The 24,991-nt window shown below is 38.8% G+C and overlaps 2 protein-coding genes across 9 annotated transcripts in view; both read left to right on the top strand.

Moving 5' to 3' along the window:
• Positions 1–24,991, top strand: part of LOC109408749 (serine/threonine-protein kinase N) — a 371,435-nt gene that overhangs the window by 151,971 nt on the left and 194,473 nt on the right. The window contains exon 1 of one of the 8 annotated variants that reach the window (XM_062854352.1): positions 3,271–4,188. The exons of 6 other annotated variants lie outside the window; for them this stretch is intronic. The gene's annotated coding sequence lies outside the window, so the exon portion shown is untranslated. Of the gene's footprint in view, positions 1–3,270; positions 4,225–24,991 lie in introns of those variants that run through there. One more of the 8 variants, XM_062854351.1, reaches the window with a different exon arrangement.
• Positions 1–24,991, top strand: part of LOC134288706 (uncharacterized) — a 345,573-nt gene that overhangs the window by 163,264 nt on the left and 157,318 nt on the right. The gene's annotated exons all lie outside the window — the stretch shown is intronic.

Below are 24,991 nucleotides of genomic sequence, written 5' to 3'. Positions count from 1 at the left end.
TCATGAAGATTCTGGAAATGTTGTTCGGGAGTCAGAGTGGCTTGTCCAGTCGCTGCACAATAAAGTATGCAAAGGGTGAAAGGCTGGAAACGCTGGTCAACTTTGGTCCCGTTGTCCAGAAGCTTGGTTGGACCGCACGCCACCTTACTATCCCAGCACTGATGCAAAAGCTGGTGGACAAATTGCTACCACAACTCCGGCAGGACTGGGCACTGTATATGAAGAACGCTAGTCTTGATGATCTTGAAACCTTTTGCGATCGCAAGTGATGCAGCGCACATCAACCATTTCGACGGTGTTCAGCCAGCAGGAAGCTAGAAACATAGGGCGAAAAAAGCTTTCGTGATGCTCACGTGTCGTCTGAACCACGGAAGTTTCATCAGCAAACAACAGGAAATCCCTTATTATATTTGCCAGAGTGTGAAGCTAATCAAGAACTGCTACAAGCGCGAGTGTTTGAGCCCCAGTGATAGACTAAAAGCGATTAAAACGCACCTGATTTGCGTGATCCTGCAATGTGGCAGCAAATCTACGCTTTCAGAAAGTAGCGCAGTTGACTAGTGTGAGCACCGTTCGCCAGCTGATCAACTCCGCCAACACAGTCGCTATGGCATAGAGAATTGTTTCAACAGCTCGCGTATTTGGCCATGCTACCGAAAAGCTAAAAAAGGCCGTTCCGGGAATCTTGATTGGATCAGACAACATTAAACTGTCGCTGCCTCTGAAGACGCGGGAAGACAGGCCAAGAGGGTCAGTAGCAGTAAGCTCGAGGCTAGGATGGACGGTGTTTAAAAGCGTTGATGACTCGAAGATGGATTCGCAAGAGCGCGGAGGACAACAAGCTACATGACCTGGTGAAAGTATACTTTACAGCGGAGAACATGCCTGTATTCGCTTGTGGGCCAGAAGCGGAAGAAGATCATAGAGCGCAGAATCGTGTAAAAAGCCGACGGTCACTACGTGACGGAGTGGTGTAGTAGTTAAACAGCCGTCTAGTTACGATGTGTTAGTACAGCGTCTGAGCTGCCTTGCGCGGAAATTAGGTATGCATCCCAAGTTGCAGATGACAACAGATCTTCGACTACCAGAGCAATAGCTACCCTCGCAAAGCTAGGTCCCAGAAGTTGGAAAGAAGCGACCCAGATTGAACATGGTATATCCACATTGGAGTTGTTATGAACCCATCATATGTGGCGCGGATGCCAAAGTAAGAGGAGTGTTCCTAATCTTTGTACTGAAGAAAAGACCGGATCTTCTTTCATCTTTGCCAGCTGTGCCAGTTTCGACAGATGGAAGTATCGATCGCAAGGTGACATCCGCGAGGTAACTGGTAACTGAAGATAAGAGAAGAGGATCGACAAGCTCAGCGGTTTATTTGTATAATGTATAGCGGACCGATCCATCAAAGAAGCCAAAGCTTATTATTGTGGATGTGGCGATCTTTGGGACGACTTCTTTATCTTTGTAAGCATGCATTGTGAAGAACATGAACACGGTGGATTGTAAGGACAAAAATATCTGCAGTCGACTACGACAGTGGTAGATGACCGTTATGTTAATGATTAGCTGGTCAGTCGTGATAAGGAAGGAGGTATTGCAGCTCCTGGGCGAGACAGAAGCGGAATTATCGAAGGATTCCAGCATCGACAAGGGGAGCCAAGTAAAAAGTGTTCTAGGTATCTCCTGGTGTCCATATATTCCGTGACGTTACCAGAAGAACTCGAGCGAAAAACGTGATCCAAAATCATAACTAAGTGAAACATCCTGAGATTCGTGATGAGCATCGGCCTGATCTCGGCCACTCGACCTGATCTTGAAGTTTCTCATTCACGACAAGACAATTATCCAGGACCTGTGGAGAACTCAAATCGGATGGGATAATGCTATTCCAGCTGACATTTTTGAGTAATGGATATGATGGACCAAGCAACTGTCGAAGTTGAACCAAGTTCCAATTCTACACTGCTAGATCCCCGGTTACATTCAGCACTGTTTCGAAACGATGCTATCCTACGTAATAGTGGGCACGATCGAATCAGATTCTGCTAGTGTGGCCTACTACCGAGACGTAGATCGTGATCAGTCAGAATGTTCGCTGGTGTCGTCCAAGAACAACGTTACTCCGTTGAAGCCCTTTGGAGTGATTCCAAACAGTTCCGTCATGAATCGACTTCGATGCTCGCAGATATGGCCAGTACGCGGTACGAATAAGTGGAGTTCTGTAGGAAACGCAGTCCGATGGATTACGTTTGGTTTCAACTAAACATAATGTCGCGATTGAGGCTACCAATAAGGGAAAAAGACTAACGCTGTAGTCGGGTTTTGATTGGTTCACCGGACCAGATTTTCTTTTACAAGGCTTAGAATGTATGTTCATATAGGGAACCACTGTAGCCTAATTGCCATTTTTGCTTATAATCAGTGGCGTCTCGTAACTTCACTTTTTGACTGTTCAATGACCCTAAAACTTGCTATTTTGGGGAAATGGAAAACAGAACTAATATGAAAATGAACGAACACAGTTGTTTTCGTGATTTTTCACTAATTTTAAGCCAATTTGTTTAGAAATTTCAAGAATTTACATTAGTTGAGCAGGTAAATTTGAGGAATCGCCACTGCTTATAATGATTTACGACCAGATTACCTAGCAACACTGTAAGACTTCGATTGATTAGTTGATTAGTTACATTTTTTCTACTGTTTTTTTATGTATCCTGAGCAACCTTGGGGTACGTATGGTGAACACTTCCTCCTAGTACATGAATAATTTCCTGAATACAAAAATTAGATTGGTCATGGCATTTTGAAAAGTATTGTATTTTTCATTCTACAAAAACATCACGGAGTAGTTGTAAGAAGGTGTTTTTAAATCCTTCTTATCGAACTTACCAATATATTCGTAAAAAAATCACGCTTCATTCAACTTAGTAAAATGGCCAAGAGAGATAGAGCACGGCTTACAGTCAACAGGCCTGGGTTCGATTCCCGATTGGATTAAATCCTATTTGTCAATCATTCTACTGTAGTCGCTGATCGTTGTTTTCCAGTTTCTTTTTTTTTTCTTATTGATGCAATTTTTCGACTTGATTGCTCATATTCAGTAATCATATGTTTCCAGTTTACTGACTAAACCGTTAAGTTTATCCCGCCGAACACTTCCTATCGAAACACCGTCACGCCGCGCCGATAGGCTTTATCAAAAGGCGCGCACGTTATCGATTGTAACCCTCCCGTCTTCCTCCTCGGGCGTGCGGCCACTCCGTCGTCATCACCGATCGGTTTAACAAATTCACCGATATTCTCGACGCCAAACAATTAGTCAGACTGCTGTCGTCGTCGCCGTAGAACGTACGACCGGCCCCGTCCAATCGATCAGAAGACGTCGCGCGTCCGTCCGTCGTCGTAACGCATGACATTTGAACGCATAACAGTTAGGTACTATTCGTCCGACTACACCTCGTGTGCGCGCGCGATTTCTTCTGGAAGTGCCGTAGTGGTGTGGCATATTCTTAGCGTATTTAATTGAGAAAGAAACCTTATGGTGACAGTGCGAGGTGCAACTCGATTGTCGGCCCCCCTCAGGGCAGTAGTGGCAAAGGTCGGATCCCAAACAATTCTGGAGATTTTATTATTCTTTGTGCTGATAAGAGTTCGAGTGACAAAGCCTCTGGGTTGGGTGCGTGCCCCAAAGTCGGTGGATGGAACATTCTATCGTGATCGAAATTATCGAAGTAACAAACTCGAAGTAATTACAATGCAACCACCGCATGTAGAACGTGCCCCAAGCGGGGTGATGTGTCCGAAAAATGCGTGATTCAGAAGAGTAAACACAACGATACGGCCACCGGCACCCCACCCGAAGATAACGGCATGGCGCATCAGTGATGGCGACGCGGCGGTGGCAGTTTTGTGAATGAAAAGCGAAAACTACGGTTGAAATTGAAAGTTACACGAGGAAGATAGTGCTAAATGTGGACACGTTCCAGATAGTGTAGGAAAAAAAACTGTGTTTATTGTGGAATAGTTGTTTCGGGTGATAGACTGACAACGTTTAGGAGCTACGGAGGGAATTAGCATTTCAACTGCGGGTCCAGAAGTGCAAATGAACCATTCGTTAGCGAATAGCATCTCAACGTACTTATTTGTGTTGGCTTGAGTGTGGTATTGATCTAAGACAAATATTTGTCTGTACGTCTGGATAATTTCCATGCTATTTATACACACGTACGTGGTTGACATTTGTCGGTGCATGGCGCTGCTGTGTGGTGGAATTAGCGGAGTAAATTCGATCTTGCTAAATATTTGCGAACTTTCGGTAATTCGGGAACATTTGTGTAGCTGTAGCTGCTTGTAGGGTATCGCGCCACTTGGGCGGTGGCTTCTATATTCGTCTGTTTTCCACTATAACTCAGTCAATTTTGAACAAATTGACTTGAAATGTTGTACACGGGTAGATACTATACCTATCTCACCACATTCCAAAAGTTTTGTCAATTGGTTCAAATTTGACTGAGTTATAGTGGAAAACAGACGAATATAGAAGCCACCGCCCAAGTGGCGCGATTCCCTATGTACCAACTAGTTTCAGTTTACTGAACAAATTTACTGATCACAAATAATATTTTTAATTGCGAAAGTACGATGTAAGTGCCTTAGGCAGAGTTGTTTGTAATTTTATTAATGTTTTATCCCTTAGAAATTATCTCACTACATGATCATGTTATACAATTAAATAGCTTCCTTCTTTCAGTCCTTCAACCAAAATTTCTTTATAAATTTTGTCCAGGATCTTCCAGGAGTTCCTCCATGGATGTCTATGGGTAAACAACAATTTCTCCAAAGATTTCTACATCACGTCCTTCGAGAATTTCTACAATGGAATTTCAAAAATTTCAACAAATGAAATTCGGTCGAACCTATGCTATAGACAGTTTTAGAAATTATGAATACACTTCGTTTATTAAGAAAAATGAACTGTTCTGATGATTTCTACAAATTTCCTTCAGAATACAGCATATAGGTCATTCCACACCAAGTGTACACACCGCGTGTTATCGACCATCACGGATTGTGACCAAATTTTGTTGGAATATTTGTTTAAATGGAGGAAGAAAAAATCCAAATTTTTGTGTCGATTGGATCACCCCTCGGCCCGTGGCAGCAACCCTCGTCTTTGCCAATACAAGAAAAATCCAAGTGTTCCCTTCCTTTTCTTAATTTATAGCTTTGAAACTATAACATATACACATTTGTGATCTTCGGCTTTTCTGAAGAAAATTGTTGAAGGAATAAAGGAAAAATATTATTATATCGATACAGTGTTGCCAAACATGTTATTTTTCAATTTTTAAAATTTAAATTCGATTTTTCGTCGAATGAGTATATTTTGATTTCAAAAATTTTGATTCCATCGTGTTTATCAGACATTTTCCAATCGAAAAAGCTTAACTCCCCGAGGTCTTTTTAGCCGTTCCAGAGATACGGCGTTTTTAAGCTTGAAAACCGTTTTTCTCTAATATTTAAAATAAGTCCAATTTACAAGTTTCGCTATGAAAACATTATTCGATGCAACTTGAAGTTGATTTGGGCTGATTAAAAAAGACACGGACAACGTCTTCAGCTTTCGGCTGTACAGACTGTTTTAAACTTAACATTAGACAACGGAGCATGTACCAGTGGAAACGGGGAAGAAACTATTCTCACGAAAAGTTTCAACGCCCGAAGCGAGAATCGAACCCTCACCCCATAGCATCCAAGGAGAATATATAACTATGTAAAAATAATTATATGACAGTGTTGCCAGTTTATTAATTATGGATCTATTGGAATGGATAACAATACATTGCTAAAGTTTAAAATTTATGTATTATAATCCTTATTTCAATTGAAATTCTACCTATGTAAACATTAAGGTTGACGAAAGTGTTGCCAGACATTTTAATTTTATTGTAAAAATCTACATGGGATCTTTTGTATCAAATCAACTCATCAAGCAAGAAGCATACATTCCTTTTTTACAATTTTATTACTATTGGCAACACTGAACCTTGATAGTTTTCATTCGGTGTACAACTTTTTATTCTTCGAACAAACCTTTAATAAGGGCAGTGGTAAATTCAAATGTTCACTGAAATTTATTCATGGTTCAGAATTACGTTAATTGATTCCGACTGTTCTTGGTGTAATTTTAGGATTTTTTAGCTTTTCAGTCCGATTGTGAGATCAAAAACAACCTTATGTTCTCTTACTCCGACGTTTCGATCCGTATCGGATCTTGAGGAAAAGTCGGAGTTGAAGTAAGAGAACATAAGGTTGTTTTTGATCTCGGAATCGTACTAAAAAGCTAAAAAACCTAAAAATACACCAAGAACAGTCGGAATCAATTAGCGTAATTCCGAACCATGAATAAATTTCAGTGAACATTTGAATTTACCACTGCCCTTATTAAAGGTTTGCTCGAAGAATAAAAAGTTGCACACCAAACGAAAACTATCAAGGTTCAGTGTTGCCAATAGTAATAAAATTGTAAAAAAGGAATGTATGATTCTTGCTTGATGATTTGATTTGATATAAAAGTTCTAATCGACACGAATGCCACTACCAAACGTGGTAAAGTGTCTTTAATAAATAATAATAATAATAATAAAAGTTCTAATGTAAATTTTTACAATAAAATTAAAATGTCTGGCAACACTATCGTCAACCTAAATGTTTACATAGGTAGAATTTCAATAGAAATAAGGATTATAATACATGCATTTTAAACTTTAGCAATTTATTGTTATCCATTCTAGTAAATCCATAATTGATACTGGCAACACTGTCATATTATTACTTCGGGGAGTTACGCTTTTTCGATTGGAAAATGTTTGATAAACACGATGTAATCAAAATTTTTGAAATCAAAATATACTCGTTCGACGAAAAATCGAATTTAAATTTTAAAATTGAAAAATAACATGTTTGACAACACTGTATCGATATAATAATATTTTTCCTTTATTCCTTCAAAAATTTTCTTCAGAAAAGCCAAAGGTCACAAATGTGTATATGTTATAGTTTCAAAGCTATAAATTAAGAAAAGGAAGGGAAAACTTGGATTTTTCTTGTATTGGCAAAGACGAGGGGTGCTGCCACGGGCCGAGGGGTGATCCGATCGGCACAAAAATTTGGATTTTTTCTTCCTCCATTTAAACAAACATTCCAACAAAATTTGGTCAAAATCCGTGATGGTCGATAACACGTTCCCACTTTTTCTCGGTCACTTCATTTGGAATAACCCATATTGTGATCCACATTTTTGCATTTTTTTTTTTCAATTGTCATGATGTTTTGAAGAACAGTCGAGTTCTCTAACAACAAAGAATAAAAATATCAAGAATGCCCACTCAGCCGATGCTCGGGGGGACACTATCGTAGCGCTATCTGCGGATGAAAGTTCAACCTGCATACGGTTGTGTGCGTTACCAATTGTATACGGATACCATAACATACGCACACCTCCTTCTCTTATGACAAATCACGATCACTGTTACAGAGTGCTTCCTCCTTGATACATTTAGAGAGCGCCACTTGACGTTTACATAGAAAAAAGGCAAAAGATGGCATTCTTTCTATTTTTATTCTTTGCTAACAATTACTTTCATTCTTCAAATTTGCATTTGCACAAAGGGGATTTTTAATAATTTCAACTTTATCACTAAATACCAAATCTCATCTAACTTTTTATCATATTCGCTTTCTCAACAAGTTTTGAAGAACAGTCGAGTTCTCTAACAACAAAGAATAAAAATATCAAGAATGCCCACTCAGCCGATGCTCGGGGGGACACTATCGTAGCGCTATCTGCGGATGAAAGTTCAACCTGCATACGGTTGTGTGCGTTACCAATTGTATACGGATACCATAACATACGCACACCTCCTTCTCTTATGACAAATCACGATCACTGTTACAGAGTGCTTCCTCCTTGATACATTTAGAGAGCGCCACTTGACGTTTACATAGAAAAAAGGCAAAAGATGGCATTCTTTCTATTTTTATTCTTTGCTAACAATTACCTTCATTCTTCAAATTTGCATTTGCACAAAGGGGATTTTTAATAATTTCAACTTTATCACTAAATACCAAATCTCATCTAACTTTTTATCATATTCGCTTTCTCAACAAGTTTTGAAGAACAGTCGAGTTCTCTAACAACAAAGAATAAAAATATCAAGAATGCCCACTCAGCCGATGCTCGGGGGGACACTATCGTAGCGCTATCTGCGGATGAAAGTTCAACCTGCATACGGTTGTGTGCGTTACCAATTGTATACGGATACCATAACATACGCACACCTCCTTCTCTTATGACAAATCACGATCACTGTTACAGAGTGCTTCCTCCTTGATACATTTAGAGAGCGCCACTTGACGTTTACATAGAAAAAAGGCAAAAGATGGCATTCTTTCTATTTTTATTCTTTGCTAACAATTACCTTCATTCTTCAAATTTGCATTTGCACAAAGGGGATTTTTAATAATTTCAACTTTATCACTAAATACCAAATCTCATCTAACTTTTTATCATATTCGCTTTCTCAACAAGTTTTCCAATAAATGCCTTAATCAAAACCTGGGAAAATCGATAAAGGCATTTGCATAACATTTTTTCTGACATCAAGTTTCTTATTTTTTTTAAGGTTATCTACGGAACTTAAGAACTACTGCACAGTTTCTTAGCTTTTCTGAACACATTAAATTGAAGCTTGTTTATTTTTTCAGCTCATTCGATCCTTCAGATGGCATAGCTTGTCATACCATGAAAAAGAATGCAGTAAACAGTAACAGTCAGACATTAATTTGCTTGACGCTTGTTGCTACCTGCGTTGTTGAGAAATTTTAAACAATTTTTTTTTGCATTGAGGAGGCCCGTAAAGATGTTTTTTGTTCGAAAAATCCAGTGAAATCTATTTATCTTTTCTTCCCGAGCAGAAGAGAAAAACAACAGCATAACAAAATGCGTTATTTTGGCAAAATAACTGCATAACGGAATTAGTAATTTTCATGTTATTAACATAACATATTGAGTTATAAACTTGGCTGTCATAAGCGGCAAAATAACAAGTCACATAACAAAAATTTGTTCCTGAAAAATCAATTTAATAACATGTTTTGTTAGTGGCAATAACAACTTAATAACAGTGAATTTGGGAAATATTTCAATAACAAATTTTGATATTAAAGAGTTATTGATAACATTTCGGAAGCAAAATTAGGGTAAAAACTAACTTTTTTACTCATTTTTGGGTAATTATTTTAAGTGTGTTATTCTATTTTTAGAAAATAACAGGTCACATAAAAAAAATTCGAATTCATTATAAAACTTACAAACATGGACGGGATTTGAACCTCCAAATCCTGCTATCGTAAATTTTCAGTCGCCTTTACCAATGAGGCTATCACAGCACTTGCAGTGAGGGACGATAGAAGCTTTACTGGTTCTACGTATTGCCAGTTTCCCCATTCCCCCATTTCATGTTTGCCAGTCGCAGGACAAAAATAGACAGAGATTTGAATGCAAGATCAAACAATGAACCTCTCTCTCTTACCAACAGCGCTATCGCGGTGCGCAGACATGTGCACTGTAACACTAATAACAGTGGTGGCGTTCGCATGGCCCGTCGTCGGCTGTTTCGGAACAAAGAGAACGACGAAAAAGTTGCTAGTCGACTATTTATGATTGAGCTTCGTCATGGGGTGCATTTTGGCGGTGACAAAGATTCTTTCCAGACGGAGATGATATTTTTTAATTTTTTGTTTTGTTCGCGTTGTGAGAACGGCGATTATATCTAGATTGAGTTTAAATAAGGGCGAAAGTAACATGAGAGAGTTCTCTTCATCGACTCTCTCTTCTGCAAATTAAAGTGACAAGATGCAAATTCAATCGAACTTTTTCACACTTAGACGCTAGATTGCATCGCAACCTAGCGATTAATGACCAAAAAGTGCAACCATACTTGCATCTTGTCACTTTAATTTGAAGAAGAGAGAGTCGATGAAGAGAACTCTCTCATGTTACTTTCGCCCTTATTTAAACTCAATCTAGATATATGTACCTACGTGAGCGAAGTTCGGAAGCTCGGTAGCGTATTAACGTGCCTTGCAATGGTTACCCATTTAGTTTCGACACGGGGCATGTTTTAAACTCATTAGAGTCGCCCAATACGTGAGCGAAGGTAAAAGGTAATTATATCATATGCCGATATGATTACTTCTGCAGATGCTGTTTAGTTTTATTCTGTTTTAGATTATTTTTAGTAATGAAAAAAGATATTTATGACATAATGTCAAACAATATATGATCGAATAATAATAGATCGAAAGAAAAAAGTTATAATAGACAAATGCAATCATCAATTGAGCAGAATTGTCTGTATAGTTGACATTTTTATTGATTAGGATTATTTAGTAGGTACCATATTTGCTATCTCCACTCTCACTAACATTCATTACTTCGTAATACATAGTCTGTTCGGTACTTTTTGACGTTATAATTAGAGGTTAGAATAGCAGTACTGTTAAAATGACATATAAATTCAACTAAGTTTACTCAATTTTGAGATAAAAAAAAAACTCATTTGCAGATGTATCGCTTTTTGAAGGTAAAATTTTACTTAACTTATAAGAATTGGGAATCGTAGAAAAGTGATAGGAATTTGGCACCGTAACGGGACTGGGATATTGAAAGAAGGAAATTAACACAAAGATAAACATATCAATAGCTATGATGCTATATTTACCCAAAACTCAGATTATAGCAATGAATAAAATAAAAAATACGGAAGAGTCTGATGAAATTTCTAGAAGTTGCAATGCCTTTATTTTTTACTTCATAATATGAAACAGCAGACAATAAAATAAAGAAGGTAAACTATGTAATGGTTATATCTGCGATGAATTTTCTCCGATTTTGACAATATTGATCTCATGTGATCCAGATTTATTTTTTCCATCAACAACAAATCCGACTGAACCGATCTGGTCATCGTGAGTTAAGAAAAAACCCGAATTGCCATACACGTGGAATTTTCCATAGACCAGCTGCAATTGGCTTCTTTAGTGGTGTTGAGATAATTCCATATTCACAATCTACATGCCAAACTGAGCCGACATTCAAATTTTCATGAACTTTGGTGCCCGGGAACCTATTTAAAAATCGATTTAAAGTTTGTATGGCAGCGATTTGTCGAATCACCCCTTGTCGCATTTCGTACTGGGCGGAGCTGGCAAGCAGTTGCCCAGCTGTCAAAAGGTGATTTCAAAAAATCTTTTTGTAATTGAATTTAGGTATCAAAATAAAGTTTTAAAAATCTTAAAAAAATCATACTGGCTTAAAAAAAGGTGCTCTTTCGAATAAAATCAAAAAATCAATATATTATTCTTAATTTGAAAACTTAATTGGTGATTGGTACAAATTAAGTACCTTACCAAGAAAAAAATGTTAAATTTAAATTTATACGTTCAATATGTAGTCCGTCCAAAGTCTTACACCGTACATCAAACCGTTTTTAATTAGATTTTGTTTTAGATTTTATAGAGGCATTTTAAAATCTTCTCCTGTGTGGTAGGGATAGGATTTTTCAAAACACCATCGTTCTTCTTCTTCTTCTTCATGCATCATCAAATCACCAATAGCATATCTGCCCAGCCTAGGCCCAAAGTATTGACTTCAAAGTAATCATTACGAAGCATAAATGTCAATTTCTTGATTTTGCTTTGGCTGACCAAGCCGGTCAACCGTAGCATTTTCATAATTCAAATCTCAATTTGTTCATCGAGCACATGTTCTGTTGTGCTGCACGTGGATGTCAAAGCGTTTTCAACAGTGTAATTACGAAGCATGTTTCACTAGAGACCATATCTTTTCAATACGCCAACTCCACAACAACGCCGATATTACTGCGCCACTTGGGCAGTGGCTGGTATTTTGGGTACTTTTCAGCTACAACTCAGTCAATTTCAGAAATTTAGCAAAACCTCGCGCCGCCCAGCAGGGACTTTGTTTTGTACACATTACAGCACCTCCATGTCACGTAATATACCACACCTCTTATCAAATGTGATACCGTAAGCGTACCATACTTTGCGCACCTAGGGCCTAACTTTGCGCACTTTTCAAAAAATCGTTAAACAGTTTTTCTGGTGCATTATGCAAACTTTTTCCCACGGAATACTAGCTAATGATATGGGGCATGCACTTTGTCTCAGTTTGGATGTAATAATAAATGGAAGAGGAAGACAAATTGATGAGTGAATATGCAGTTGCTTTCCCTAAAATGCTGTAAATAACGTTGTAGAATGACGTAGGTTTTGTTTCAAAATTTGTTTTAGTTTAGATAGCAATACCATAAAGTATTTGTGCACTCTCAATAATACAATAATAACCAAACTTGTTCCACAACAGAATGTAATATTGAAATGTTATTTAAAAGCTGCATACCAATTGCTTGGTCATAACAAAATAAGATTGTCCAACAAAACATGTTATGGAAACGTAATGCCTTGATAATTCAATAATAACAAAACAAGATATAAAAACAGGTTTTGTGATTTCGTAGTTATTAATTTGATATTCCCCTCTGCACGGGTTATCGGAACAGTAACTTTCATTGTGTTTGGAAATTGAATATTTTATTTGTGATATTTTTTTCTGTACTATGTTGCTACATTTTTTGACCACTTTGTGCAACTTCAAATTTCAATCATCTAGGCCTATTTTTTCATTTTTACAAGAAACATCAACAAGGTTGGTATGGTTTGCTTCGGTAGAATGTTTACTATAAGAGCTAAAAGAATTTTTTTTGGATACTGTACTCAAATTGAGATGGCAGTCAATCGTTAGTGTATATATAATTTCTGAAACAGTATCGTTGCGTATACCGTTGTTTGTTTCTCTGCTCCCCGTATAAAAAAATGAAGGATAAAGTCATGAAAGTCATATTCAAATCAGTGGTGATGGTCACACTCTAAGGATGAAGAGTGATGTGTATGAGATTCAGTTAGCGTCTGTAGTAATATCGAATCAGGAAGTGCAAAGACAGGGTGTTTCATAAGCGGGTGGTTATGCGTTTGATTCCTAACACCGCCATTTGCAAATTTTCGTCAGTTTGGCTTTTATCAGCGTTGATGTGACGAGAACGCTGAAGGTTCGTGGCTCTGCATCCCAAACTGCATCCTTTATGAATTTAGCTAGCCGAGCGCCGAACCTATTATTGTCATAACCAAGCCCATTAATCAATCATGTCCAATTCGTTAACTGTCGACTCCGACCGATGATCTGAGACTGCGTCTCAGCGTGGTACTTGCTGCCGTCGGAATTTTTTGGCGGTTTTCTAGCAATCCGACGACGAATGTTGCAACGCGCCGTCTGAGGAATTTTTACGTCACCGTACACGACGATGCGACGCATATCCAATCCCATCAACTCAGCGTCAACAGAACACAATCTCCATTTACCGATTACTGACACTGGTCGTTCGACGTGCGAGTTCAAGTGTAGAGTGTAGCGAAAGTGCTCTGCCTAATTTCCGCACAGCTGGGTGCGCTGGTGTGTGCAAATTCTTTTACTCAACCGGGGCCCGGCAGAGTCGTGCCAAAGTAAAGACAGGAAAGAGAAGGTGCCTTTCAGCAGCCAGCGACAGGAAAAATAAAGTTTTGTTGCTTTGTTATTGCTAGCGGAAGGCGCTGGAATCTACCGAATAGCTTTGAGGGTACCCGTAGTACGAGGCAACATTAGACCGTTCAATGTTGCCTTGCAATGATAAATGAAAATATGTTAGGGCTCGTGGTAGATAGACAACAGTTAAAGTTATTTTCATGCGAAATAAGCATACAACATTTTTGTGCATATAGTATACTGTTTAAGACTATCTAATGTTTTAAGACCTAAAGAATAATTATGAATAATTATCTGTTTATTAACATGATTGAAAGTGCAGGGCTATTTCAGTTGTCGCGAATAAAAGACAAAAAAAGGAATTAAGGTTATTTTGATCAGACTTCTCAGTCTCATCGACAGTCTCCTTCACCCTTTTTCAATTCGACCCCTTTTGACATTCTGATCTTGTGACCTTTTGTCCTAGCATTTTTTTTTTTATTTCGACCTTTTGCCCTTCGAACTTTTGACCATTCGACCTTTTGACCATTGACATTTTGAACTTCGACCTTTTGTGCTACGACTCTTCCACCACCACAACAACATTGATACTTTTTTTTGTAAAAAATAATAATAATTATTTTTAATGTGTTTCCTTTTTATATGAGCAATCGTCTAACAAGAAATCCGACCCTGCCAGATACTAAGGAGCATTGTCAAGGAACATACTTAACCCGTAAACGTCCAAGGTGTCTCATAATGTGGATCTAAATTCGTTATCAACCGCCAAGGTCCAATGAAATAAACATGATTTCACGAAATAAAATGAGTCTGTGGTCAAGTTCCAAAACGAATCTTCAAATAGACCTTCAACATCTGATATTTTTTTCAAGTTCAATTTCAGGACCACTGAAACCTCTTTTTATGTCATTGGCTGGGGTGCATAATTTAAAAAATGCTAAAAAGAGGGAATTTTGGGCATAAATTAAATCAGGGTATAAATGAAGGACGTTTCCAAGACGTTCACAGAGAGCCCAAAAGAAGGGGTTTCCAAAAGGGGCTTCAGATGCGTTTCAGAAGGGTTTTGGAGCCTTCAAGGGCGTTCCGGCAGACGACCTGAAGCGCCCCAGGGACCACTGGGTACACCCTGAATCCTACTGAAAAGCCTTTGAGTCCTACCTGGGACCCTTTAAAACGCCCTTCAGACCTCCAGGTTCCCCTTTGAAATCGTTTGCGAGCCGCTGAATTGCACCAAAGATCCACAGGAACCCCTTGAGATCCCCTGAAGCGTCCCTGATACCTCCTGAAATCCTCCTGAGATCCCTTGAACTTCCCTGAGATTCTCTAAAGTTCCCTAGTAGTTCAGTATTTCTGGATATATAGAAAACAGTGAAGTGTTCTGATTTCTAAATTTTATTTGTACAAAATTTTGAAATTTCAGATCTCTAAATTCAACAATATCTCCGTAAATACTAAACCGATTTTGATGAACATGTTATGGTATAAGCTATCTATAATATACCATTACTGGTCCTTAAATTCAGCTGTTTTGGTGTACGCAATCTAAAGTTATGAAAAAAATGTGTGACCAAATTTTAGATCGAAACACTTTTTAGTCATCGTAAGACTCCCGAGAATATCATCTGAAAAAATCCTGTTTCAGGGAAAATTCCGAGAGTAACGCTAGTAGAAGAAATCCTGGAAAAAATCCCTGGAGGAACTCCGGGAGAAATTCCATGAGGCAACCCGGGAGGAACCTTGTGAGGAATCTTGGGACGATTTCCTGAAGGAATCATTGAAAACCTTCTGGAAGAATTTAGAAGGAATCCCAGAAGCAATTCCTGGAGGAATCCCGGGAGCAACGCATAAAACAATCTTGGAGTAATCTCTGGAAAAATCACAAATGGAGACTCTAAGAGAAACCCGGAAACAATTCCAGGAAAAATCTGGGATAAAAAATCTGTCTCGAGAGGAATTCATCAAGGAATCCCGAAAGGATTCCCGGAGAAATCTTCAAAAGAATTCCAGTAGGATACCCTGAAAGAAATCTGAGCGAATTTTTTAAAGGGGATCTGTGAAGAATCAATTTACAAATCGCTAGAATTATCTCTGAAGCGTAGATCAAATAATTATTGGAAGGAATGCCTAAAAGGCACCTGAAATACTCCTAAGGCACAGTTTTCCAAACTTCATTTCCCAATATCCCAGAAGGAATACCGGGAGGAATCAATGAAAGAATCTCGGGAGCGATTTCCAACATAATCCTAAAAACAATCCTGGAGAAATCCCTGACTAAATCGTGAAAGAATCCATAAAAAAACCTCAGGAGAAATCTCTTAATGAAATATGGGAAGGACCATTGTAAGAATCCCAATTTGGTATCCCGGAACAACTCTTTGAAGGAATCACGGAAAAAAATCCGGAATCGCTGAAAAATCCCGGGAGTAATCAATGAAGAAGTCCCGGGAGGAATATTTGAAGGAATTACGCAAGGAATATCTGATGAATATCCATGAATAATCAACGAAGAAATCTCGTTTGGAATCCTAGTTGATCCCGGAAAAAAATTCTAAAAGTAACTTGAGAGGAATTCCGGAAAGAATTTTGGAGGAACCCCTGAATGCATGCCGGGTGAAATTTCTGGAGGTATCTTTAGAGGTATGCTTAAAAGGATCCCATGGTAAATTCTAAGAAAAATCTTACGAGGAATTCCAGAAAAAAAAAATCTAGAGCAAATCCCTACATTATTCTCAGGAGCAATTACAAGATGAAATCTGGTAGGAATTGTAGAATAAATCATTGGAAAATTATTTGGAGAATTTGCAAAAAAAAATATTAAAAGAAAAGAGCATACAAATTCCAGGTTTCAACAACTTTTGAAAAATAAGCCACATCGTATAACGAAAAAATAATGAAGCACTATACAATATTATATTGGAACACTACAAATGCGTAATAAATTAACACAAAACATTTGGACATGTGCAACCCTGAACATATATTTTGCTCTGTTGCCCTAGGGTGGCCATCCATTAAGTACGTCATGGTCCTAGGGGGGGGGGGGGGGGGGGTTGTAAATAAAAGTGTGACAAGCAACGTATTAAGTATAGAAAAAAAAAACCGTACGAAGGGGGGAGGGGGTCGAAAATTTCCAATTTTAGCGTGACGTACTTAATGGATGCTTCCTAGTGGATAACGATTTTCGATGACAGGATGACGAGGTTTCATATTTGTTGTTGGTCCATCAGTCGAATCCGTAATGGCAGGTTGTCGCAGCATTAGTTGTTTTCATAGCTTGTGCTTTTTTAACTTATTCGTTTATTTGGAAGGCTCGGGCGCCACTTGGGCATAACAGAGCCGAAATCATCTTTACATTTTTTTATGTTGATTTTACATTTTGTTTTTAAATTTATACTGACTTAATACTACGTTAGTTTTGGGAGCCGAAGTACTCGCGGCTGTTTCGAAGTTAGGGATAACAAATATATAAAGTTGGAAAGAAGGTATTTAAGGCGAAACTGGAAGCATTTCTTCATTTTTTTGGTTTTTGATTTTTGATTAAATAACGAAGCAATATTTTCCAAATCGGGTTTCGTACACATGTAGATAATGGATCAAGTTATCTTCTGATTTTTTTTTGTGGTGGAAAATGTTTTCCATTTTTCGGAAACCATTTTTTTTGTAAAATTTTATTCAAAAATGGTTTCCGCAAAAACAAAAAACATTTTCCACCACAAAAAAAAAATCAGGACATACCTTGATCCATACGCTACATGTGTACGAAACCCGATTTTGAAAATATTGCTTCGTTATTTAATAAAAAATCAAAAACCAAAAAGTGAGGAAATGCTTCCAGTTTCGCCTTAAGGGACTTATACTAAATTACTTGCTATCTTATACTAAAAACATTGATGGGACCGACTATCCTGATCTGTAACGGGACTAAACAAAAAGGGCTTTATCGGAAGACAACGCGCTTGTGTTTTGTCTAGGAATTCCTAATCCTAAGGGGGCCTCATGAATCAGATTTGAATGTGAGACATCTACACTTTGATGTCCCTGTTAGGGAAGGGTCTACACATGTCTTCTAATTAGTAATTGCCCAAATTGACCTAAATGTAGGCCATCAAAATGATATTACTGAGATTTGATGGTGCTCTGCAGAGCACTGTAAATGTGCATTAAACTTAGGTAAAAGTTTACAAATTAAAAACGTACGTATAACACAAACATAAATCTTGTAATAATCGTAGTGCTCAATACAATAAGAACAAGAAAATATCATAAGTTTTTGCGTGGAAAAATAGATTGCTATACGATTTCCTAAACTTTAAATCTTAATGTTAAACATTAACTTTAAAAACAAAATGCAAATGCAAAAACATGTTATACCTAATTAAGAACTTGTCCCTCAAGATTTTGTTCTCCAATTCCATGATTTGTTATAATTTTGTTATTATTATTCTAGGGTGACAAAGGGTATTATCGGCAGGTTTGTTCTCTTCGTCATGGGGTGTTTTTGTCGACCAAATTACCTGAATGTTGATATTATCACTCAGCTTGGTTGGGAAAGATTTGAGGCCAATTTTGAGATCAATAGGATCCAAAAAAAAAATAATGACGAAGAGAACAAAACGGCCGAAAATACGTAGGTTCCCCTATATTAATAATTCATATTCCTATATTAATAATTCATTAAAGTTTGTTCAAAACTTCTTCTAAATCCGTCTGGTGAAAAACAAAACACCGATCAGAGACGGTGATACCGTCGTATCCGTATTTCAATTATTATTTCCATGTCCTACTTCCCCACTCATAATTATCAGGAAACCATCCATGCTCTCGGCATTTTCCTCGCCCGACCCCAAGCAAAATTATCCACCACAAGTTAATATAGCGGTACCAAATTGGACTACTTAATGAGACATAATTTTATCGGTCCACTCTCTTAGCCCTGATGCAGAGCACCGACTGTCTATGCACAACTTCCGCGCCATGAGTGAATTTGTCGACTACTGACCAGACTGTCATCATTCCAACCAGCCAACCAACCAACGGCTTAGATACTGCGAGCGAGCTGGCAACAACGCGTGTCCGTGATAGTGATGCTGTTGTGCGACTTCGTGTTCGTGGCCTTCACGAATCCGGTCACGGAAATCTTTGTGCGTGATACGCGAAAGTAAAACCAATCTGGTGAACCAAAAAAATATCTGTACTGTATCCAAAAGAATGAGTAAGGAACAAATCTGAGATGGTTTGAGCGTTCTTATAGCAGTTATGAATCAAAAGCTTTATTTCTCTGCCTATTTTGCAATCGTATAACATGTGGAACGAAGAAACTCTATGTTCAATTAAGAAAAGTTCATGTACCGAGTCATGATGGCGTGACCTTTTTTTCTTGGTCTATATTCATAAGAAAACACACCTGTTTTCTCGAAACCAGGACTCATTTTGCGAAATTCGCAACACCGGTTTTTTACCGTGTAATGTTTAATGGCATGACATCACTTTCATCAAGTAACGATGTGCCCCTAGTCCCTAGTTTTTATCACTGAAGCCAACTCAGATAAAAGTGCATAATAAGTTTCATTACTGCCTATAAAAGAATAGCAAAAACGTGACGAAACTTGCATAACACCAATTTACGATAACAATTTAACAAAAACAACCCAATATTCATAAAAATTGCCACTGAATAACCTCAGCCGGGAAACCGCAGCCAAACCTGACCGTACTCTAAACTAATCGAAAGAAATTGTTAATGACTTCCACGGAGCCCGGGTAATCGTGCAAAAGAGCATTACCACCGGTGGTAGTTGGTCATTTTTGAGATTACAGCAACCAGGCATCAGGGCATAACCATCACCGTCAAGGCGGCGAAAAAATCTGATAATGTCCACTTGGTGGCAGCCGGCAGCGTAGCAACCACCAACAGAAAAGATGCAGAAGGACCGAAAGCGGAATAGAAAGAAAAAAAAACTTCTTCAAAGGAATGAAGTGAAAGTTTTAGCAGTTAGATAGTCTTGCGCCGCAGCCGCGGCACTGGATTAGCTGGGACCAAAGCGTCGCAGCTATAATTACGTGAGCCTTGGAATGCCGCGCTCGCATATCGTACCACAATGGGTACTGCTGCGCCGGTAAAGTGCGGCACACTGACGGGCTCTCACCGCATACCTTCCGTTCCTGCGCATTCCGAAATTTGCGCACCCGACAATAGGGGAATGACTCATACACAAGTTGCGTACCGAGGGATGGGACAGCATTGATCGATTTTGTTTGTTTAATTTGTCTTGTGTTGATACGGAGATCGCATGCTGTTCAATAAAACATTAGCACTGACTTTCGTAGTTCTGACCCAATTAATAAGTCATACTACAAAACCGAAGAAGCAAATTCTATGCAAAAATACTAAGACAAGCACTTTGCCTAAAATCACTCTGAACACCAAGCATTCTATCACAAGTTTCAGTATTCGCTTCGGAATCTCTGTCAGCGCTAACTTGTACATTACAGACAACCAGTGCTGCGAATTATCGCGGCCACATCCGAGATAATGATCACCCTTTCCAAGTGATGCGAATCAGCTAGCATGTGACGTTACAGTTCAAAGTGCAATAAGCAACAGTAGCGGCTATAGATCAAAGACTAAACTTCAGGGCAGTTTGGACGACTCTAAATGTTCCAAAAGAATATAGTAATATCTATCAGTCTTCAAACTGGTCCAACAAACATAGGCAACGTGACTACAGTTACGTGTGTAGATTTGAAGTTCTGATGTTCTGAGTAGTTTGGTTGATCTGGAATATCCCAAAAGAATGTTTGAACGATTCATACAGTTCCAATCCGCTGAAACACCCCAGAGACCCCCTAAAACACCCCTGAGACAAACAGGACTCTCCCAGACCCCCTGCAGCATTCTAGAGGATCTCTGAACTGCCCCTAAGGACCCCTGGAACTTCCGTGAAATGCCCTTGAAGCACTTCAAGCATCGCAGACGTCCATGAGAATCCTTTAGACGCTACTGATATCCCCTGGGACCAATTGGGTTTTTAAATTTTGAAAAATGTAGGTATTCATTTTTTAGTTTTATACGAAAACACAGCTTTTTCTGAGCCACTCACTATGATTTTTTTAAAGATTTTTAGAACTTAATTTTGGTACAAAAATCCAATTTCAAAAGATTTTTAGAAATCAAATTTTGACAGCTGGACAACCTGTTTGCCCATTACAAAATGCGACGAGAAGTGAATCGACGGATCACTCCCATACAAACTTCAAATTGATTTTTAAATAGGTTCCCGAACACCAAAATTCATGAAAATTGGGATTTCGGCTCAATTTAGCATGCAGATTCAGAATATAGAATTATCTCAACACCGCTAAAGAAGCCAATTCGCATGTCCCTGAGATCTACTGGTACTCACTGAAACCCAATGGAAATTCCCTGAGACTCCCTGAAGCCCCTCTGGGACCCCTGAGATTTCCCCTAGGATTCTCTTAAACGCTCCTGAGAGCACCTCTGAGACTATTTCTATAAAGACTATGAAGCACCAATGAGATCCGTGGAACCCCCCGAGGTCTATTGGGACCTCCTGAAATGCCATCTTCACAACTAGTTAGCTGCAACAGCAAGCTTTGGATTGAGCATACATTTGTAACATTATCTCTTCAGTTTTTATTGATTTCTTAACAAATCAGGCCAAACATGTCTAATGGTCCTATCTGCAGAAGAGAGGCTCTCTTCGGTTTCCCTCTCTTTCGTTAATATATCAGCTGTTTATTTGTATTATGATTGTCTCCTTGCATTGAACGATGGTCAATGGTCGATGGTCTTTTGATTTGTACTGCAAAAATAGTTGAAAAGTGTACCATTGCATTGCAATAATTGAAAGAGAAAGTAAACAAAGAGAGCCTCTCAAATGCAGATAAGACCTTTTGAAATGTTTGGCCTAAAATGTTGTGCAAAAATGCGCGAAATGCAGAGCACCACTGCCCTAAAGCGCTCATGAGACTTCCTGAAACTCCCTGTGACCCCCTGAAACGCCCCTGAGAGCCCTAAAAGCTCCCCAGAGGCCCCCCGGAATCCTCGTAAACCGCCTAGGGCCCCCTGAAACACCCCCGAGACCCCCAGGAATCGCCTGGTGCCTGAGAGCCCCTTGGAATGGTCCTAAGATCGTGTTGACGCCTTTGGGACTTTCTGGAACTCCCAGGAACCGCTGAGACCCCTGCATCGCCCCTGAGACCACCTGTAGCAACCTGGAATCAGAGAGTAAAAAATTCGAAGATTGAAAGTGAAGATTGACATTCTCATTTTTTCATTCGTGTTTGACCACATTCATTGTCAGCTGAATGCCTCTCTTTTTTCATTCAATTCTCTGTCACGAATATGTTTTCGCACGTCGTAAAATGTCCAATTTCTGTTAACAGACGCACAATCCGACTTAATGGACAAATAGAGAACATAATTAATATTCTAATTAACTACTATACACAAGTTTTGAGGTTATTGGAAGAATAATCGGGAGTTACGGTCCAGTTTTATTTCTCAGTGAAAATTGTCAGTGACAGAAAAATGAATGAATAGGTGAAAACATTCATTCACCAAAATGAATTTTATTTTTATCCCTCAGTTGAGAATTTTCAAAATAACGGTGAATTTCACTCATTGAAAATGAAAATTTTAAACTCTGCTGGAATCACTGAAATCCCCAGAAACGAACCTGAGACCCCCTAAATGCTTCTAAGACCTCCTGGCATCAACGTGAAACACTCCTGAGATGTCCTGGTACTCTCCTGAAACCTGTTGGTACCACCTGAAACGTCCCTCCAACCTTCCGCCATTATTACATTTTCTTTTTTGCAATAATAGTTTTGAATAATTTTCCTTCTTTTTATGCAGAAAACAGTCTTGCTGAGAACTTTTACTTGTCATTTAAGGACAAACGTTTTGAAATCCCGCTTCAACAGTGCATCAGAACTTCAGACGCACAAATCTCAAGAAGCAAGCTTCAAACAACAGTGTATTTTATTATTCTGTTCTTGCCCGCTTAAAATAAGCTTAAAATAAGAAGCTCAGGTGCACTGGTTTTGTTTACGAAAAGATTTGTGCGCACGAAATCGTGAGTAGGTGCCGAAGTCGGCCATTTTGGGATTCTAACAAGTCTGTCCTAAAACTAATAGAACCTTCTCCTTTCAAATAAATTTTAATGTTTTGATTGAGCGCAGGATTTTCATCAATAGTGTCTGGAAGAGTCAGCACAATACCAACTATTACAGGCTCCTGGGATCGTAATATCGGTGATAAATAATGAAAATTACAATTCCGCCATAATTCTCATACACTTCTTCTTCTTCTTCTTCCCATTTATGGCTCTTCGTCTCCACTGGGACTTGGCCTGCCTCGCTTCAACTTAGTGTTCTTTGAGCTCTTCCACAGTTAGTAAAGTCATCCCTAACGGGCGTACCGCGAAGGTAAGGAAGAGAGAGAATGAGTTTTTAGTGGGTCGATCCCCACATAACCCGAGGAACCACCTCTTGGGTATCTGTTGCAGATTTTCTCATTCTATAAAAAAAAAAAAAAAAAAAAAAAAAAAAAAAAAAAAAAAAAAAAAAAAAAAAAAAACAGTTATTAATTGAAGGGCTTTCTTTGCCTGGCATTGCATGAATTTGTATATTATGAGGCACAATGATACACAATGCCCAGGGAGTCGAGAAAATTTTCCTGACCGGAACGGGAATCGAACCCGCCGTTTCCGGATTGGCGATCCATTTTTTAGTTAAATACAACTCTCGGACCACTGTGCATTGGTCTCTAGCATTTTTCTCAGAAATTACTTTAGTTTTCCCTCCATTCTTTTCAGTGGAGATTTGTTAAAAATTTTCGTATTAGTTTTGCCTCACGATTGATCGTAATTGGGATTCTTGACCATTATTTCAGTCAAAATAATTTTCATTTTTTAGATTTTGCATACCTAAGTAACCGTCTTTTGTCTAGAGAGATCAATTTCTCTGTAAGTTAGGGTCGGAGACACTCCTGGTACTGGCATGGTATTCAGTGTGGCAAAATCTAAATTCCGCAAAATCCTAATATGTTCGTTGGTTATGTTAGTTAAAGGGTCATTCTAATACGAAAGCGTGGGTTCAAATCCTACCAGATCGTGACCCTATTTTTTGTCAGATGATCAGCACAGCGTGTCTGCTAATTAAAGATTTCCAGTATTTAAGAGAATATGTTGGTAGAATTCCTGTCGAACTGTTTTGAAGAATTTTTGGTCAAATCGTAGGTTAATTACTAAAACTTTTTTAGAAGAATTCGTTTGTAACAGTAAATAAGTCTGCATATTTGTGTTAATTTGTTTATTCTATTTGTAAAAAAATATATATTGCATGTCTCCTTGTTATTTATTCAAAAATTTAAATTGGCCTAAAGGGAAAAGCAGAAGATAGCTATTGCACGATAGGGGGATTAGGCAGCGTTGAGGGAATGATTCAGCCTGTTTCTCGAGAGAACCTCATTGGAAAAAGTCGTTGAAAAGTCGAAGAAGATTAAACCCAAAAGTGAATTCAGTTTGTGAAAAGTTTATAAAAGCTATTAGGTCACGTTTTGTGAGAATCAGGACCCGTTCGCGCTAAAACCGATCAGCACCTAAAGTGTGTAAGCCCTACTCAAAAGTGCATAATTTCCAGACTACACCAAAAATGTGTAACACTTGCACATTCACAAAAACAGCTCTTACACTCTTCTAGATGCGAAATGTCGATATTTTTTGTTTGCCAAGGTCACTAGTAAACCTAGCTAGATTGCCTTACAAAATTGTTTACGAATTTCACGATTTTGTGGACGCAGGAGCTGGTTTTGTGAATGTGTAAGGGTTACACATTTTTGGTGTAGTCTGGAAATTATACACTTTAGTGCTGAGCGGGCTTAGCGTGTTGGTTTTAACCTTGAATCCGCTTTTGTCCGATGTTACGGATACAGCCGGCGGCCCGGCGTTCCTGAGGTGGCTGAGGTTCCGGACGTGCTGAGGTGGCCCGCAGAGGTTGGCTGACGCTACATACCATCGGGCTCGCTGAGAGTCCCGCCACCGTGAAGCTCAAGAACGAATAGGGCAGTGGACATAACCTCATTGTGTCCCACCCGAGAATTACATCGAGTTTCGGATCCCTGCCGAAAATCGGAGTTCTGCCGAAACTTATCTACGCCAGGCAACTGTCGTTGTCCCTGGTCCAACCCCCAGTACGAGGCGAGTTTCCACCAAGCGCTCCCACCAATTCTCCAGGAATTCCCGGTCGGCCTCTATAGGTATTTATTTAAGAACTACACACACACCCTCACCCACACAGATATGTAAT

This window comes from Aedes albopictus, chromosome 2 (genome assembly GCF_035046485.1).
Source record: "Aedes albopictus strain Foshan chromosome 2, AalbF5, whole genome shotgun sequence".
Lineage (NCBI taxonomy): Eukaryota > Metazoa > Arthropoda > Insecta > Diptera > Culicidae > Aedes > Aedes albopictus.
The sequence above is the reverse complement of the archived record's forward strand: the minus strand, read 5'-3'. Positions and strand labels throughout refer to the sequence as shown.